Source organism: Saimiri boliviensis, assembly GCF_048565385.1.
Source record: "Saimiri boliviensis isolate mSaiBol1 chromosome 19 unlocalized genomic scaffold, mSaiBol1.pri SUPER_19_unloc_2, whole genome shotgun sequence".
NCBI lineage: Eukaryota > Metazoa > Chordata > Mammalia > Primates > Cebidae > Saimiri > Saimiri boliviensis.
Window position 1 is genome coordinate 1587621 of NW_027412503.1, and position 12887 is coordinate 1600507.

At 41.1% G+C, this 12887-nt stretch overlaps 1 non-coding gene across 1 annotated transcript; it reads right to left on the reverse strand.

Moving 5' to 3' along the window:
• Positions 1-2302: 2302 nt before the first annotated feature.
• LOC141583303 (U6 spliceosomal RNA) lies at positions 2303-2409 on the reverse strand. The gene has a single exon (XR_012515981.1). It is a non-coding gene; the product is annotated as a U6 spliceosomal RNA (small nuclear RNA).
• Positions 2410-12887: the final 10478 nt, after the last annotated feature.

Below are 12887 nucleotides of genomic sequence, written 5' to 3' on the forward strand. Positions count from 1 at the left end.
GTGGGGTTTCAGCTGAGCAGTTCACTGTTAGTCTGATGGGATTCCTTTTGTAGGTGACCTTGTCTTTCTCGCTAGCTGCCTTTGACAATTTTTACCTCATTTTGACCTCGGAGAACCTGATGATTATGTGTCTTAGAGATGTTCTTCTTGTGGCATATCTGAGGTTCTCTAGATTTCCTGAATTCAATGTTGTTCTGCCTGGCTAGGTTGGGGAAATTCTGATGAATGATATTCTGAAATATGTTTTCCAATTTGGTTACATTTTTGTCATCTCTTTCAGGTACATTAATAAGGCATATATTTCACCTTTTTACATAATACTTTATTTCTCAAAGGTTTTGTTCATTCCTTTTTATTCTTTTCCCCCATTCTTGCCTCTTTTCTTTCAGAAAGCCAGTTTTCAAGCTCTGAGACTCTTACCTTTGCTTGATCTATTCTACTAGGTGGTCTTGCACATGAGATGGTGCTGGTCTTGACCTCAGCACTCCTTAGTCTGCTTGCCTCTCCCAGGACCCCAGCCTGGCCATACCTGCTTACAGGGCACCCTTGGGTGCCCACACACATTACAAAAATTTTTATAAGGCAATCACACACAATTACCATGTGGCTGCATTATAAAAATTCATGTAGTGTGCTTTTCAGCTCTATCACATCAGTTTATTCTTTTTTTAAAAGCTGTACTTCAGGTTATAGGGTACACATGCAGATCATGCAGAATTCTTGCATAGGTACACATATGGCAATGTGGTTTCCTGCCTCCATCCCGTCACATACATCTGGCATTTCTCTTCAGGTAATCCCTCCCTGACCTCCCCAACCCCTGGTGTCCCCCTGTTGGCCACCCCCCAAAAGACCCCAGTGTGTGATGCACCCCTCCCTGTGTCCATTTGTTATCATTATTCATCACCTGACTATGAGTGAGAACATGCAGTGTTGGATTTTCTTTCTTCTGTCACTTTGCTGAGAATGATGGTTTCCAGATTGACTCATGTCCTTACAAAGGACATAAACTCATCTTTTTTTGTGGCTGTATAATATTCCATGGTGTATGTGTGTCACATTTTCCTTGTCCAGTCTATCGTCTCTGGACATTTGGGTTGTTTTCAGGTCTTTGCCATTGTAAACAGTGCCACTGTGAACATACGTGTGCATGTGTCTTTATAATAGAATGATTTATAATCCTTTGGGTATATACCCAGTAATGGGATTGCTGGGTCAAATGGAATTACAATTTCCAGGCCCTTGAGCAAGTGCCACACTGCCTTCCACAATGGTTCAACTAGTTTGTACTTCTAGCAACAGTGTAAAAGTGTTCCTATTTTTCCACATGCTCTCTGGTGTCTGTTGTCTCCAGATTTTTTAATGGTCACCATTCTAACTGGCATGAGGTGATATCTCAATGTGGTTTTGATTTCTCTAATAACCAGTGATGATGAGTATTTTTTCACATGTTTATTGGCCTCATATATATCTTCTTTTCAAAAGTGTCTGTTCATATCCTTTGTCCACTTTTGAACGGGTTTGCTTGTTTTTTTCCTTGTAAATCTGTTTTATTTCTTTGTAGATTATGGATATCAGCCATTTGTCAGATGGGTAGATTGCAAAAATTGTTTCTCATTCTGCTGGTTGCTGGTTCACTCTAATGATGGTTTCTTTTGCTGTACATAAGCTCTGGAGTTTAATAAGGTCCCATTCGTCTATTTTCCTTTTTGTTGCCAATGCTTTTGGTGTTTTAGTCATGAAGTACTTGCCTACACCTATGTCCTGAATGGCTTTGCCTATTTTTTTTCTAGATTTTTTTATGGCATTAGGTCTTATGTCTAGATCTTTAATCCATCTGGAGGTAATTCTACTGTAAGGTGTCAGGAAGAGGTCCAGTTTCTGCTTTCTGGACACTGGTAGCCTGTTTTCCCAACAACAATTATTAAACAAGAAATCCTTTTCCCATTGCTTGTCTTTCTCAGGTTTGTCAAAGATGAGATGGTTGCAGATGTGCGGCATTGCCACCAGGACCTCTGTTCTGTTCCATTGGTCTATTTCTCTGTTTTAGTACCAGTACCATGCTGTTTTGATTACTGTAGCTTTGTATTATAGTTTGAAATCGGGTAGCATGATGCCTCTGGCTTTGTTCTTTTTGCTTGGCATTGTCTTGGATATCCACACTCTCTTTTGCTTCCATATGAAGTTTAAGATGGGTTTTTCCAGTTCTGTGAATAAGATCATTGGTAGCTTGAGGGGGACAGCATTGAATCTATAAATTACTTTGGGTAGTATGGCCATTTTCAAGACATTGATTCTTTCTACAAATATGGAATGCTTCATGAATTTTTAGGTCCTCCTTGAGCAGGGGCCATGCTAATCTTCTCTGAATCATTCCAATTTTAATATATGTGCTGCCAAAGTGAGCACCAGTAATGTTGTTTATACTGGATATATTGCCTGTTAGCTCCTGCGATGTTTTACAATGATTTTTGGCCTCCTTGCATTGGATGATGACATACTTCTTTCACTCAGTGAACTTTGTTTCTACCCACATTCTGAATTCTACTTGTATCATTGCAGACATGTCAGCCTCTGGCCAGTTCTGAAAACTTGAACAGGCTGAACAGTTGATGTAATCATCTGGAGGAAAGAAGGCATGCTGACTTCTTGAGTTTCAGTGTTCTTGCACTGATTCTTCCTTATCTTTATGAACTTATTCACCTTCAACCTTTGAGGTTGCTGAGCTTTGCACAGGATATTTTTCTTTTATCATATTTGATGATCTTGAGGGTTTGATTGTGTTTTAAGGTAGAAGCAGGCAGCTGCCTTTGGTTTTGGAGGATTTTAGGGGCCCAAATTCATCTCTCAATTCCTGGGCTGTGTGCTTTAACTCTGGGAAACTTATATTGGGTCTCAACTTTGTTCTCTGGCTCCTCAAAGTTTGGAGTCTACTGTACTGAAGGCAGCAAAGTGTGGCAGGTGTTGGCAGAGTGTTAGCAGATGCAAAACTGCCTGCTTCCCTGTTGGCATTTGCCCAGTGGTGGAAGTGGTGGAGGCAAGACAGCTTGGTGGCGGCCAGAAGACCCCTGCTGTGTGTGCTGTTGCATTGGAGGTAGTGTTGGTTCAGACTGGGGTGCTGGCCTGTGCATGTCTGGGTGCCATCTCTGTGACACTCTAAGCAGCAACGACCACTCAACCTATATTAGCATTCCCTTTTCGTGCACAGAATTAGCACAAAGAGAAGGTGTTGGCAGAGGTTGTGATTTTGTTCCTCTGCCTACCATGGCTCTTTCTTCAATGGGAGTTGGTGTGGGTTGAAGTGCGTGCTACATTCCCATGTGCTGGTAGGGCAAGTGCAGCAAAATCCACTCATGTAAACACACACCAGCAAAGTGATGTAGGACGTTTGTGTATAAAGAGCTTCAGTATGGAGAGGCAATGTAGAGGCGGGTGCGTGCCTGAAGAGTCCACTTTGCTGCATCTCTTCACTGCTCAGGCATGGTCCACTGGCACAGAAACAAAGGTGTGGGCAGCTGAGAGTGCCCTGTAGGCAGGTGTGGCCAGGCTGGGGCCCTGGGAGAGGCAAGCAGACTAAGGAGTGCTGAGGTCAGACCAGCTTCATCTCATGTGCAAGAATGCCCAGTAGATATCACGCCTCAGATAACTCTGAAAAGTGAGGCCCCAGCACAGCACAGCTGCTTTACAAAAACGTCGCCAGACTTCTTTTTTAAGCAAGTCTCCTTTTATTAATAGGGAAAATCACATACCTGATCTCTGCTGGGCAATCTTCACATGAGATCTGGCTGATCAGACCTCCACAGTCCTAAAGTGCTGGGATAAAGTGTCTCATAAGACCCAGTAGAGCCTAGAGAGATAGCTGTGCCTGCCCTCTGGGCTTCACATCAGCTGGCTTCCTGCTCCATCACTTTGCTTGTCTCCTGGGGGCTCTACCCCAGAGAGATGTGAGTTAGCCATCACTTAGTGTAATCATCCCAGGATAGACGGTCTGTTCTCTGGGCCCAAGCCAGAGTTCCCTGTCCAGTGATAAGCAGTGGGGGGTATGTGGTATCCACAAGAGATGGACTGCCTTGTTCCTTGGGTCAACTGCAGCTTGTTAGAGTTATCAATATGGCACTTAGGGTCTTTGCTTTCTTGATATTCTGAAGGTAACAAGGGCAGATCCACTGCAGAGGCAGTGGCAGAGAGGATTTCAGTCGATCTGTGAAGCTCTGTCCAAGAAATTGCCAAGTTGCTACTGGTTTGTTGGCTTCAGTGGGGTCCTGGATAAAGACCCAAGCCAGGAGGACCTGCTCATCGAGGAGATATGGAAGCTAGCACCCACGTAACGGTTCAGCCACTTTCCCATAAGGCAGCTGTGGTATACTAGGGGTCCACTCCAGTCCCTAAATGCCTCATATCTTCCAGTGACTCAAAGTATCACTAGCGAAGCCTGCAAAAAGACAAAGATAATAGCCTGCCTCTTCCTCTGGGACCCCTGTACCATGAGGTACAATCCTGTTGCCAATCTGGACACAACTACGAGAGGTGGCTGGAAACAATTTCAGAAGTCTTGTCTAGTCAGGAGGAACAAGATCAGAGACTTGCTTTTAAAAAAGTCTGGCCATGTTTCTGTAGAGCAGTTGTGCTGTGCTGGGGATTCACTTCAGCCCCTGGTTCCCTCAGACACTCCGAAGTCCCAAGGTTGAAATGGCTGAGTTGCCCAAACAACAAAGATTACAGTCTGGTCCTCTCTCTGGAAGCTCTGATTCAAGGAGGCCTGAAACATCTGTCAGCCAGAGAACAGCAGTGAAGGCAGCCAGAGACCCTGGTTGAAAGGCTGTACCCAGTGATTAAAAATGTGGTTGGGGATTGACTTAAACAAGGGTCTGGCCATGTTTTTGCAAGGTGGCTCTGCTGTGCTGAGCTACCACTTACACCCCTGGTCAGCTTGGGTTCTACAAAGCCCTAAGGCCAGAACCTAGTCATCCAAACAGCAAAGATGGTGGCCTGCCTTTCTCTGTGGGAGCTCTGTCTAAGGAATGTTTCAAATCTCCATTGGCCAGGGAATACCTGTGAGGGTAGCTGTAAGCACCAGGTGGGAGGTCATGTTCAGTAAGAAGGAACAGGATCAGGAGCCTGCTAACAGAAGCAGTCTGGCCATGATTTGGTAAAGCAGCTGTGCTGTGCTGCGGGAACTCTTCTGCCCCTGGTCGGATTGTACTCTCCAATGCCCACAGGCTGGAATAATTAAGTTCCTCCAACAGGAAAGATGGCAGCCTGGCCTGTCTTTTCTTTCACAGTTTATCTTGTGTGATGGAGCTGAATTTTTAGGCTGTTAATTTTTACAATAAGCATTACAGTTGTTGAGAAAGAAAGAATCTTGCTGTTCTCTTTCAGGTTAGATGTATGAGAATTCATTGTCTCCTGTAAATAAACCTGTTGAGGTTTTGTTCTCTGGATATAGCCTTTTGAATATTAGCATTCTTTTCTTTCACACTTTCAATGTCCTCCAAAAAAATTTTTTTCCCTTAGCAGGTTCTGCTGTTGAATTGTGTCTAGTTCCAGTCTAAGCATGGCAATATTTTCCCAGAACATGCTATTTTCATGCAAGAGATCTTTTTCTTTCTTATGGCTAAGAGAACTCTAAGTCAACAAAGCAACATTTTAGTTAGCACACAATAGAATAACATATCATAATTTCCTCTGAATTTAAAGCATAAGATGTATATTTGTATAATGAAAGAATTCCCATGGTGAATATGTAACTGAAAAAAAGTTGGACAAAAATTGAAACCTAATAGAGTGTAAATTCCAGAAAGTTTCAATATTGATTTAAACACCACGAAAAATAAATCACTAGAGGATTTTAAAGAAGTTCAGAATTGGAAAAGCCTTTCTCTGAATTACAAAATAATCATAGGCATAAAATATAAGATTAATACATTTGACTACGTTTTTAAAATTGGATTTACACTCTGATATCTATCCTATAAACCACACCATTGTATGAGCCTTAGCTATGCATATATTTGGACAGAAGCAGTTCGTCTAAGTTTTTAAGTTCCTTTTTCTGAAGAAAGTTTTATCAATATATGACTTTTCTAATACTGTTATCGTCAGTTATAAGAATTACATTTAGTCATAACTTAAATCTAAGTTTTGTATCCTATATGTACACATCTGCATCTAAGCATTGCACTTCTACATCCAACTGTGAACTCATTTAAGATCAGGATTCTTAAAAAGAGAAATAAAAAAAATATATGCAGCTGGATACTGTGGCTCACACCTGTAATCCCAGCAGCATGTAATGTTCAGTGTTCTATGTAGTACTGCACTTCTACATGTGGCTGGGCGCAGTGGCTCACACCTATAATCCTAGCTGCTGAGGTGCATGGATCACGAGTTCAGAAGTTCGAGACCAGTGTGGCCAGCATAGGGAAACTTCATCTCTACTAAAAATAAAAAAAATAACCAGGAATGGTGGTGTGCACCTGTAATCCCAGCTACTCAAAAGGTTTAGGTAGGAGAATTATGTGAACCAGTAGGTGGAGGTTGCTGTGAGCTGAGATCATGCCATTGCACTCCAACCTGGGCGACAGACTGTGTGAGACTCTGTTTCAAAATAAACGTGTGTGTGTGTGTGTGTGTGTGTGTGTGTGTGTGTGTATGTATATAGGTGTGTATATATATGTGTGTGTGTGTATTTACATGTACATGTGTGTAATACACACAGATGTATATAGTATATTGTGCAGAATTTTCCCTATGTTGTCTGATGCTAGTTCTAGTGATCCTCCAGAAAAGCACCGTTACGTCTGTGGTGTAAACACATAATACAAAAGAAACCTTTAATTCAAAATATTAATAATAAATAAGATAGGACTTATAGAGTTTTTCTTAGAAATCATAAGATTAAGGAAGATCCAAGATGCCTGAATAGGAACATCTTCGGAATGTAGTTACCAGCAAGAACAGTGCAGAGAGTGAGTGCTCACTACATTTCCAAAGAAGTTTTCACTGCCAACAGACCAGGAGATTCCTGAGCATAAAAGTGCCATGAGTTTTCATTTCAGCAGTTTCAGCCAGGGAAGCATCAGGACAAAGAAACTCACAAAAGTTTGGGTGGCCATTTCAACTGGTGCCTGGAATGCCTGGGAGACAGAGCTGTCCATTCAACTGAAAGGGAGGGGGCTGAGACAGGAAACCAGGTGATGTGATCTGGCTTGATGGGTACCACACCCACGAGACAAGAAATCTGAAACACTCTGGATTAAGAGTTTCACAAAAAGCGCAGCTGGAACTGGGATGGCCCAACTTCATGGGGGGAAGGGCATCCCCCAATACCAAGGCAGTCTGTCACTACCAATGCAAACTACTTTGTGCCAGGCAGGGCATCCATGAAAAAAGGCAGCAGCATGGCAGGAACTTATAAATAAGGCTGACCTTCCTAGGACAGAGCACCTGGGAAAACAGCAGGTTATGAGTTCAGCTGCAGCAGAGATAAAGGTACCAGCCCAGCAGCTCTGCACGAAACAGCAGAACTCCCAGCACAGCACTTGAGCTCTTATAAGGGACAGAATGTCTCCTCAAGCAATACTCTGAGCCCCATATACACAAAAAGACACCTCATAAAGGAAAGCTCAGGCCAACATCTGGTGGGTACCATTCTGGTATGAGGATAGCAGAGGCAGAAACCGGCAGCAACCCTTGCTGTTCTGCAGCCCCACGGGTGATCTCCAGGTGAGTGGGATCTTGACAGCACCTCCAGTGATCCTGCAGCAGAGGGGCCTGACTGTTAGTAGGAAAACTAAGTGGAAAGAAATAGCTTCAACATCAATAAAAAGGGCATCCATTTAGAGACCCCACCTGAAAGTCACCAAGTACAAGACCACAGGTAGATAAAGCCACTAAGATGGGAAGAAACCAGAGCAAAAAGGAAGAAAACACCAAAAACCAGAAGACTTCTTCTCATCCAAGGGATCATAACTCCTCACCAGCTAAGGATCAAAGATAGATGGAGAATGAATCTGATGAATTGACAGAAATCGGCTTCAGAAGGTAGGTAATAACAAACTTCTCAGAGCTAAAAGAACATGTGCTAACCCAATGCAAAGAAACTAAGAACCTAGAAAAAAGGTTAGATGATATACTGATTAGAATAAATAGATTAGAGAAGAATAGAAACGACTTGATGGAGCTGAAAAACACAGCACGACAACTTCATGAAGCATACACAAGTTACAAAAGCAGAACTGACCAAGCAGAAGAAAAAGTATCAGAGATTGAAAATCAATGCAATGAAGTAAAATAAGAAGGCAAGAATAGAGAAGAAAGAGTGAAAAGAAATGAACAAAGCCTCCAAGAAATATGGGATTATGTGAAAAGACCTAATCTACGTTTGATAGGCACACCTCAGTGTACAGAAAGAATGAATGCAAGCTGGAAAACACTCTTCAGGATATTATCCAGGAGAACTTCCCCAACCCAGCAAGGCAGGCCACTATTCAAGTCCAGGAAGTATGGAGAACACCACAAAGATATACCTCAAGAAGAGCAACCCCAAGACACATAATCGTCAGATTCACCAGGGTCGAAATGAAGGAAAAAATGCTGAGGGCAGCAAAAGAGAAAGTCGGGTTACCCTCAAAGGGAAGCCCACCTGACTCACAGTGGATCTCTCCACACAAACACTGCAAGCCAGAAGAGAGTGGGGGCCAATATTCAACATCCTTAGAGAAAAGAACTGTCAACCTAGAATTTAATATCCAACCAAACTAAGCTTCACATTCGAAGGAGAAAGAAAATCCTTTATGGACAAGCAATTACTGAGAGATTTTCTCACCACCAGGCCTGCCTTACGAGAGCTCCTGAAAGGAGCACTAATCAAGGAAAGGAAAAATCAGTAACAGCCACTCCAAAAATGGACCAAATGGTAAAGACCATCGACACAATGAAGACAATGTGTCAACTAAAGGACAAAACAGCCTGCTAGCGTCAAAATGGCAGTATCCAATTCACACATAACAAAATTATCCTTAAATGTAAGTGGACTAAATGACCCAATTAAAAGACATAGACCATCTGATTGCATAAAATGTCAAAACCCATCAGTGTGCTGTATTCAGGAAACCCATCACTTGTGCAACGACACATGTAGGCTAAAAATAAAGGGATGCGGAAAGACGTGTCAAGCAAATTGAGAGCAAATAAAAAGCAGGAGCTGCAATCCTAGTCTCTGATAAAATGGACTTTAAAACAACAAAGATCAAAAGACACAAAGAAGGGCATTACATAAAGGTAAAAGGATCAATGCAACAAGAAGAGCTAAGGATCCTAAATATTTATGCAGTCAATACAGGAGCACCAGGGTAGCACCGAGGAACATAATGCAAGTCCTTAATGACTTACAAAGAGACTTAGACTCCCACATAATAATAATGGGATACTTTAACACTCCATTGTCACTGTTAGACATATCATTGAGACAGAAAATTAAGAAGGAGGTCCAGGACATGAACTCAGATCTGGACCAAGCAGACCTAATAGACATCTACAGAAATATCCAACCCAAATCCATAGAATATACATTCTGCTCAGCACCACACAGCACCTACTCTAAAACTGACCACATAATTTGAAATAAATCACTCCGAAGCAAATGCAAAACAAAGGAAATCATAACCGTCTCTCAGACCATATGCAATCAAATTAGAACTCAGAATTAAGAAACTAACTCAGAACTGCAGAACTTCATGAAAATAGAACAACTGGCTCCTGAATGTCGACTGGATAAACAATGAAATGAAGTCAGAAATAAAGATGTTCTTTGAAACAAATGAGAACAAAGACACAACGTGCCAGAATCTTCGGGACACTTTTAAAGCAGTGTTGAGAAGGCAATTTATAGTAATAAATGCCAACTAGAGAAGCAAGGAAAGATCTAAAATTGACACTCTATTGTAAAAATTAAAAGAGCTAGAAGAGAAAGGTCAAAAAAATCTCAAAAGCTAGCAGAAGACAAGAATTAACTAAGATCAGAACAGAACTGAAGGAGACAGAGACACAAAAAGCCCTTCATAAAATCAATAAATCCAGGAGCAGATTTTTTGAAGAGATCAACAAAATAGACAGAGCCCTAGCCAGATTAATAAAAAAGAAAAGGGAGAAGAATGAAATAGATGCAATAGAAAACGATAAAGGATATATCACCACTGACTCCACAGAAATACAAACTACAATCAGAGATTACTACAAATAACTTTATGCATATAAACCAGTAAACCTGGATGAAATGAATAAATTCCTTGACATTTGTACTCTACGAAGACGAAACCAGGAGGAAGTTGAAACCCTGAGTAGATCAATAACAAGGGCTGAAGTAGAGGCAGGAATCAATAGCCTACCAACCAAACAAAGTCCAGGTCCAGAGGGTTCACAGATGAATTCTACCAGAAATACAAAAAGAAGCTGGTTTTATTCCTTCTGAAACTATCAATCCATACGAAGAGAGAGAATCCTCCCTAACTCATTTTGTGAGACCAACATCATCCTGATACCAAAACCGGGCAGAGACTCAACTAAAAAAGAAAACTTCAGTTCAATCTCCATGATGAATATCGATGAAAAAATCTTCAATAAAATACTGGCAAACTGACTGCAACAGCACATCTAGAAGCTTATCTGTCACGAACAAGTAGGCTTCACCCCAGGAATGCAAGGCTGGTTGAACATATGCAAATCCATAAATGTAGTCCATCACATAAAGGAACCAAAGTCCAAAACCACATGATTATCTCAATAGATGCAGAGAAGGTCTTTGATAAAATTCAACAGCGCTTCATGGTAAAAACTCTCAATAAACTAGGTACCGGTGGAATTTAGCATAAAATGATAAAATCTATGTATGACAAGCCTACAGCTTGTTCAGTTCAATATCATAATGAACGGGAAAAAGCTGGAAGAATTCCTTCAAAATCAGGCACTGGACAAGGATGCCCTCTCTCACCACTCCTATTCAACATCTTATTGGATATTCTAGCCAGAGCAATCAGCCAAGAAATAGAAATACAGGGTAATCGATTATGAAATAAGGAAGTCATAGTGTCTCTATTTGCAGATGACATGATTGTATATTTAGAAGACCATCGTCTCAGTCCAAAATCTTCTGAAACTGATAAGCAACTTCAGCAAAGTCTCAGGATACAAAATAATTGTGTAGAAGTCACAGGCATTCCTATATACCAACAGACAAACAGAGAGCCAAATCATGAGTAAACTCCCATTCACAACTGCTACAAAGAGAATAAAATACCAAGGAATACAACTAAAAAAGGATGTAAAGGACCTCTTCAAGGAGACCTACAAACCACTGCTCAACAAAATAACAGAGAACACAACCAGATGGAGAAATATTCCATGCTCAGGGTTAGGAAGAATCAGTATCATGAAAATGGCCATACTGCCCAAAGTAATTATAGATTCCATGCTATCCCCATCAAGCTACCAATGAACTTCTTCACAGAACTGAAAAAAAAAAAAAAAAAACACTTTCTACTTCATAGAATCACAAGAGATCCCACATAGCCAAGACAATTCTAAGCAGAAAGAACAAAGCCAGGGACATCACATTGCCAGACTTCAAACTATACTACAAGGCTATAGTAATCAAAACAGCATGGTACTGGTATCAAAACAGCATGGTACTGGTACCAAAACAGAGACATAGACCAATGGAACAAAATAGAGACCCCAGAAGAAACACCACACATCTACAACCATCTGATCTTTGACAAATCTGGCAAAACAACCAATGAGGAAAGGACTCCACGTTTAATAAATCGTGTCCAGAAAACTCACTAGCAATATGCTGAAAGCAGAAACTGGACCACTACCTGTCACCTTACACTGAAATTAACTCCAGATGGATCAAATATTTAAACATAAAACCTAACACCATAAAAATTCTAGAAGAAAATGTAGGCAAAACCGTACAGGACATAGGCATAGGCATGGACTTCCTAACTAAAACACCAAAAGCAATAGCAATAAAAGCCAAGATAGACAAATGTGATCTAATTAACCTCCACAGCTTCTGTACAGCAAAAGGATCACCATTAGAGTGAATCAGCAACCAAGAGAATGGGAAAAAATGTTTGTGATCTACCCATCTGACAAAGGGCTAATATCCAGAATCTACAAGGAACTAAAATAGATGTACAAGAAAAAAAACAAACAACCCCATGTAAAAGTGGGAAAAGGATATGAGCAGACACTTTTCAAAAGAAGACATATATGAGGCCAAGAAACATGAAAAAATGCTCATCATCAGTGGTCATTTCAGAAATGCAAACCAAAACCACATTGAGATATCATCTCATGCCATTTAGAATGACGATCATCAAAAAAATCTAGAGACAACAGATACTGGAGAGAATGTGGACAAATAGGAACACTCTTACACAGTTGGGGGGGGTGTAAATTAGTTCAACCATTGTTGAAGGCAGTCTGGCGATTTCTCAAGGATCTAAAAATAGAAATTCCATTTTACCCAGCAATCCCATTGTTGGGTATATACCTAAAGAATTATAAATTGTTCTACTATAAAGACACATGCACACATATGTTCATCGCAGTTCTGTGTACAATAGCAAAGACCTGGAACCAACCCAAATGCCCATCAATGATAGACTGGACAAAGAAAATGTGGTACATATACACCTTGGAATAGTAAGCAGCCATAAAAAACGATGAGTTCGTGTCCTTCACAGGAACTTGGCTGAATCTGGAAACCATCATTCTCAGGAAACTGACACAAGAACAGAAAGCCAAACACCACATGTTCTCATTCATAGGTGGGTGTGGAACAATGAGAACACGTGAACTCAGGGAGAAAAGCATCACAC